This window comes from Vombatus ursinus, unplaced genomic scaffold (genome assembly GCF_900497805.2).
Source record: "Vombatus ursinus unplaced genomic scaffold, bare-nosed wombat genome assembly UNPS02014837.1, whole genome shotgun sequence".
Taxonomy (NCBI): domain Eukaryota; kingdom Metazoa; phylum Chordata; class Mammalia; order Diprotodontia; family Vombatidae; genus Vombatus; species Vombatus ursinus.
In genome coordinates, this window is record NW_020954615.1 from 3,406,121 (window position 1) to 3,412,997 (window position 6,877).

The 6,877-nt window shown below is 40.9% G+C and overlaps 1 pseudogene; it reads left to right on the forward strand.

Annotated features, from left to right (window-relative positions):
* The first annotated feature begins 3,991 nt into the window (after positions 1-3,991).
* The window catches only part of LOC114026273, a 13,164-nt pseudogene continuing 10,278 nt past the window's right edge, over positions 3,992-6,877 (forward strand).

Consider the following 6,877-nt stretch of genomic DNA (forward strand, 5'->3'; position numbering starts at 1 on the left):
AATTGGCTGGGATCATGAGTAAGCAGCGCAAAAAGAGTCAGACTATATTATCTTACTTTGGTGACAAAGAAGATCATAACATACAACCAGAAGAAGACAACAAAGCCAAAGCTCCTACATCCAAAGCCTCTAAGAAAAATATGAATCAGTCCCAGGCATTGGAAGAGCTCAAAAGGGAATTTGAGAAGCAAGTAAGAGAAGTAGAGGAAAAACTGGGAAGAGAAGTGAGAGTGATGCAAGAAAATCATGAAAAACAAGTCAACAGCTTGCTAAAGGAGACCCAAAAAATACTGAAGAAAATAACACCTTAAAAAGTAGCCTAATCCAAATGGCAAAACAGGTCCAAAAAGCCAATGAGGAGAAGAATGCCCTAAAAAGCAAAATTGGCCAAATGGAAAAGGAAGTCCAAAAGCTTACTGAAGAAAATACTTCCTTAAAAATTAGAATGGAGCAATTGGAAGCTAGTGACTTTATGAGAAATCAAGACACTGTAAAATAAATCCAAAAGAATGAAAAATTAGAAAACAATGTGAAATATCTCATTGGAAAAACAACTGACCTGGAAAATAGATCCAGGAGAGGGAATTTAAAAATTATTGGACTATCTGAAAGCCATGATCAAAAAAAGAGCCTAGACATCATCTTTCAAGAAATGATCAAAGAAAACTGCCCTGATATTTTAGAACCAGAGGGCAAAATAGAAATTGAAAGAATCCACCAATCTCCTCCTGAAAGAGATCCCCAAAGGAAAAATCCTAGGAATATTGTAGCCAAATTCCAGAGTTCCCAGGTCAAGGAGAAGATATTGCAAGCAGCTAGAAAGAAACAATTCAAGTATTGTGGAAACACAATCAGAATAACACAAGATTTAGCAGCTTCTATATTAAGGGACTACAGGGCATGGAATATAATATTCTGGAGGGCAAAGGAGATAGGATTACAACCAAGAATCACCTACCCAGCAAAACTGAGTATATCAGGGGAAAAAATGGTCATTCAGTGAAATAGAGGATTTTCAAGCATTCTTGATGAAAAGACCAGAGCTGAATAGAAAATTTGACTTTCCAATACAAGACTCAAGTGGAACATGAAGAGGTAAACAGGAAAGAGAAATCATAAGAGACTTATTAAGGTTGAACTGCTTACATTCCTGAATGGAAAGATGATATTTGTAACTCATGAGACCTTTGTTAGTATTAGGATAGTTGGAGGGAAAAATTACATGTATGTATATAGATAGATAGATAGATAGATAGATAGATAGATAGATAGATAGATAGATAGATAGATAGAGGGCACAGGGTAAGTTGAAGGTGAAGGAGTCATATCTGGAGAATAAAATTAAGGGGTAAGAGAGGATTATACTAGGAGAAGGAGAAAGGGAGAGGTAGAACAGGGTAAATCATCTCACCAAAAAAAAAAAACCAAAAAAGAAAAGGCTCTTACAGTGGAGGGGAAAAGGGGGAAGGTGAGAAGGAATGAGTGAATCTTATTCTCATAGGATATGACTTGAGGAGGGAATAACATACACACTCGATTGGGTATGGAAATCTGTCTTACCCTACAGAAAAATAGGGGGGAAATGGGACAAGAGAGTAGGGAGATGATAGAGAGGAGGGCAGATTGGGAAAGAGGGTAATCAGAAGCAAATACTTCTGAGGAGGGACAGGGTCAAAAGAAAGAATAGAATAAATGGGGGAGGGCAGGATGGGATTAAGGGAAATAGAGTTAGTTTTTCACAGCATGTCTACTATGGAAGTGTTTTGCATAACTGCACATGTATAACCTATATTGAGTTGCTTGCCTTTTCAATGAGGGTGGGTGGGGAGGGAGGGAGAAAATTTGGAACCCAAAGTTTTAAAAACACATGTTTAAAAAAAATGTTTTCACATGCAACTAGGAAATAAGAAATACAGAAAATGGGGTACAGAAATCTATCCTGCCCTACAGGAAAATAGAAGGGGAAGGGGATAAGAGAAGGGGGGGAGAGATAGAAGGGAAGGCAGACTAAGGGAAGGGGTATGCAGAATGCATGCCATCTTGGGGTGGGGGAAGGGGTGAGATGGGTGAAAATTTGGAACTCAAAATCTTGTGGAAGTATATGTTGAAAACTAAAAATAAATAAATTTATTAATGAAAAACAAAACAAAATAAAATAAAATAAAATAAATTTTAAAAAGCCTATTTCTCCAAGGTTAAGAGAAGGGGGGAAAGTTAAGGGGGTAAAAAAGGAGGAAATAAACATTTATTAAGCACCTACTATGTGCCAGACACTACGCTAAGCACTTTTTACAAATATTATCTCATTTGATCCTTATAACAAACCTGCAAGGTTGGTATGATTATTACCCCCATTTTACAGATGAGGAAATTGAGGCTGACAGAGGTTAAGTGACTACCCCAACCCTTCTTAATTCCAGCTCCTTCCCTCTATTAATTACTTCCAATTTCTTCTGTGTCTAGCTTGCTTTGTATATGTTTGTTTACATGTTGTCTTCCCCATCATATTTTAAGCTCCTTAAGACCAAGGACTGTGTTTTACTTTGTTTTGTATCCCCAGAATTAGCACAGTTCCTGGCGCATAGTAGGCACTCAATAAACGTTTATTGATTGATTGACTTGACCAGAATCACACAGCTAGTAATATCTGAAACTGCATTCAAACTTTACCTGCTTTACCTGCTGCACCACCTAGCTGCCTCTAAAATGTACACAGCAGACCATTTGTCATCCATACTAGCACAGTCCCTCATGGCTGTGACAGACACAGTGCAGATCCCAACCCATCTATGCCTCCTCCTCATCTTGGCTGACTCTTACTCGTCCACACCCCGAAGAGGTTCTACCAACGTACTAGAGAACATTTCAGTTTTTAAACATTCCATAAGAAGGCAGCACTGAGCCTGTGCACCAATTATTGCTGGACAGCTCCTTTCCTGATGGAATGTACATGGAGCACAACAGGATAAAAACACTAAAATTTTTATTTTACTAATTTGCTTAACAATGAACAAGCTTATCTGAAAACACTGCATTTTCTTCAGATATGGCTTTTCCAGTTAAATGGACCAAAAAAAAACCTACTGGAAAAATTGAAAAGGAAGAAAGTAGATCTATCTCTGATAACTCATAGACTTCACTGAAAAAATAACTTGATGTTTGTATGAACCAGAGCCAGATTTTTAGACAAGTTAAAAAGATGTGCATTGCCCCCAAATCTATGTGCTGGTGGAAAATCCCTTTCATTCAATTTCCTCAGTTTGCACTTTTCTTCCCTGTGAATGTTTCTGTATTAAAGCATACTGAAAGGGAATAAATTATCATTTTGAAATGAAACATGTATTTCATTACATATACATAGATAAATAGATTTCATTTCATATATCTATATCTGTATCTCTCTCTCTATATGTGTGTGTATACATTTTTAATTTGTTTTTTTTCTGGAATAATTAGCCAGGAACAAAACTGAAGCTCGAGAGTCTATAGTTGGCAGACTCCAGACATAATCATCTTATTTTTTACAATTAGGAGTTTCATAATTAGGCCTGTCTCCAGTCTGCAGTGAGGCATGTCTCCCTTTCTCCCAGATCTTTCAACATTCACCAACAGCCATCTCACTGGCTCTGCAGCTGGGTAGACAAGGTGGACTCAAGCTAAGCTTGGGGATACTGCAAAGAGCATGCTGCATTTGGAGCCAAAGGACAGGAGTTCGAATTCCGCCTCTGCCACTAACTCCTGTGCAGCTTTGGGGAAGATGCTTTTCCTCTCTGGGCCTCAGTTTCCTTCTTTATATGAAGAGGGGGAATCGAAAGAGCTGGAATTTCTTGGGGCAGCAGCCAGCACCCCCTGCACCCCCTGCCAGGCTGGGGCCAGCGCGCCGCGGAGGCGTCTGGGAAATAGAGGACTCGAGGCGCGGAGGATTCTGGGCATTGTAGTTCGCGGGCCGTCTGCGCACGCGTACTTCCTCAGGGAGATGGAGCGCCGGCCGCCTTCGTTGGCTCGTAGCCGGCTCCGCTCGCTCGGAAGGTGAGTCCGGACCCGCGGGGGTAGTACGTGTTAGTATAGGTGTGTTCGTGCGTGTGTGTCGTGTGTGCAAGCTACGTGTCTCTTCAGGGGTGAGCGCGCTTCTTGTGTCTGCGTGCTGGACTGTGTGCGCGCGCACCTGTGGTTGCCTGAGCGGGGGCGCGCCTGGGAAGGCGGGGCCGAGAGCTGGCGCATGCGCAGCTTTGGCAGGCTTGTGCTGCTGTAATCTCTTTCCCCGGCGTGGGCAGCCAGAGCCCCTCCGTATGTGGTTCCCATTGCAGAGCACATGGAGCCGCCCACGTGATCTGCCGGCAAGAGCGTTGGGGTTGCCGTGGGGGATACAGTAATACGTAGCATATGCAGAATGCCATGGGCAGACAAATGTGTTAAGTTGTTCCATGTTTCCTCCGCTGGCCCTGGGAGATGATTTCAACTCTTCCCCTTTCAATGAAATTTCCTTTAATCAAAGCATACATCAGACGTGACCAGAGGGGGTGCTCATCAAGCTTATTAATTAACAGAATCAGTTGCAGATTTATCGTTTCTCAATTTTATTTTTTACTCTTGTAGCAGTCTAGTTTTCTCATGTCTTGTTATGAGTATTATTTAATGCTGCCATGATTGTAAACTTCATTTAGCATTTCATTTTCAGTCAGGCTCACCGTCCTCTGATTTGTAGGCTTTGTTCTCTTTCCTTTTTTTAAAATTGGAACAACATCGTTCAGTCTTCAGTCTCACAGTACTTGTCCCATTTCCATGATCTTTTGCACACTGGATGTTACTCAGCAGTCACAGCTGCCAGGTCTTTCAGGACCCAAGGGAATCATCAAGTCCCTGAGCCAGGAGACTTGAGGGGGAGCTAAGAGCTCTTGTCTTGAGTGTCAACTCCAGTCCTCATTTTTTGTTCTGTCATTTCCAATGTAAAGGTCGTTGTAATTTGTAAAGAAAACTGATACAGAATAAGAAGGAACAGACCTGCCTTCTTTCTCCTGTCACTTATCATTGTCCCTTCCACCACAGACACAAGTTCTAACCCTTTTTTAACCCTGCTTTTTCTCCCAGTATTGCTTTTAAATAAACCCTTTTTGTTGTCCTTAGTACCATTCCCCCTTGAGACTAGTACATTCCCTCAGTTTATTATCTCCACTTTATCCTGTATATATCTTTTATGTACATTATTGTTTGCATGTTGTCTTCATCGTTAGACTGAAAGCTCCTTGAGAGCAGACTATCTTTTGCCTTGGCACATGGTAGGTTCTTATTAAATGCTTATTGACTCACTGACTCATCAGCCTTAGCTTATTGTAAGTTTTAGCAATCTTTCCACTATTTCTACAGCACTGTGCCACAGTCATATTTATCCTTCATTACTTGATGTTCCCTGCATATCCAACCCTTGTCTTTGCCCTGAGCTCCAGTCTCACTTAACTAACTTCCTTTGGATGTCCTAGAAGCATTTCAAACTCAATTTAATCAAAATAAAATTTATCCTCTTTTCCCAGTTTTCCTATTATTGTTGAGAATTCTGCCATCCTCACAAGTTACACAGGCATTAAACTTCAGTATCATCCCGGACTCCTTATGCTCATTTACCCCATGTAGCCAGTCGTTTGCCAGATATGTTATTTCCACCTTCACAATATCTTATATACATGCCCTTCCTTCCACTAACACAGCCACCACCCTAGTTTGGGCCCATATTACCTCTCAAATGAACACTCTTGTTCCAATTGGGCTCTCTTCCTCCAGTCTCTCATCACTCTAATTCATCCTCCATTCAGCTGCCAAAGTGCTTCTCTTAAAACTTAGATCTGACCATGTCATCTCCCTACTCAATGAGCTCCCTCTTACCTTCAGGATCAAATATAAACTCCTTTGTTTGGCATTTAAAGCTCTTCATGCCTTGGTCCTTTTCTGCTTTTCCAGTCTTTTAACACTTTACTTTCCTACGCATAGAAACATTGCCCTTCTTACACCTCATTAGAATCCATCCCTCAACATTTCCATGGCATATTCTACTTCCTCACTTCTTTCCAGTCTTCATTAGAGCACAGTTTAAATCCCACCTACTTCTGGAGGCCTTTCCGAGTTTCACCAAATGAAAATGCCTTCCCCCTCAGAGTGTGTATAGTGTATCTATCTAGTTTTTTTATATGTTGTCTCCCTAATTAGAATGTAAACTCTCTGAGGGCAAGGACTATGTTTTTTGTCTATCTTTGTATCCCCATTGCTGAATACAGTGCCTGGCACAAAGTAAGTTCTTAATAAATACTTCTTGATTTGACCTGACTTGTCCATTTCTTTTTAAAATTTAATTTGGTTGATGAATTTCCCATGACTCCACATTGCTTTCTTCAAACAAATCCCATTTTTTGTCCTCATTGAAATTGTTTACCTTTGTGTCTTTAGAATTTCATTCTTCAACATCTCCCATCCCCTTTGGGCTGACCAGTATGGTTCTGTGCCACCAAAAGTGCAGCACAGGGCGAAGCCTGGCCCTGTCACAAAGCCCCAGTTAAGAACCAAAACTGAAGAGATGAATAAGTCAGAGAAAACACTGGGTAGGATCAAAAATTATTGCAACTATAGAGATCCCTCAAAAGAATTGCAGTCAGAGGCTCAAAGGAAGACATTATTTTCACCAAGAACCACATGAATACCTAGAAGAAATGAAGCAACAGGTTAAAAAAAAAAAAAGAAAGAAAGAAACAAAAGCTCTGGAGGAAAGGATTGGAAGGAGAATGAACAGCTTAGAAGACAGACCCAGTCCCTCAGCCTCAGAGCCTAGGCATCATCCTGTACTCCTCTCTCTCTCTCTCTCTCTCTCTCTCTCTCTCTCTCTCTCTCTCTC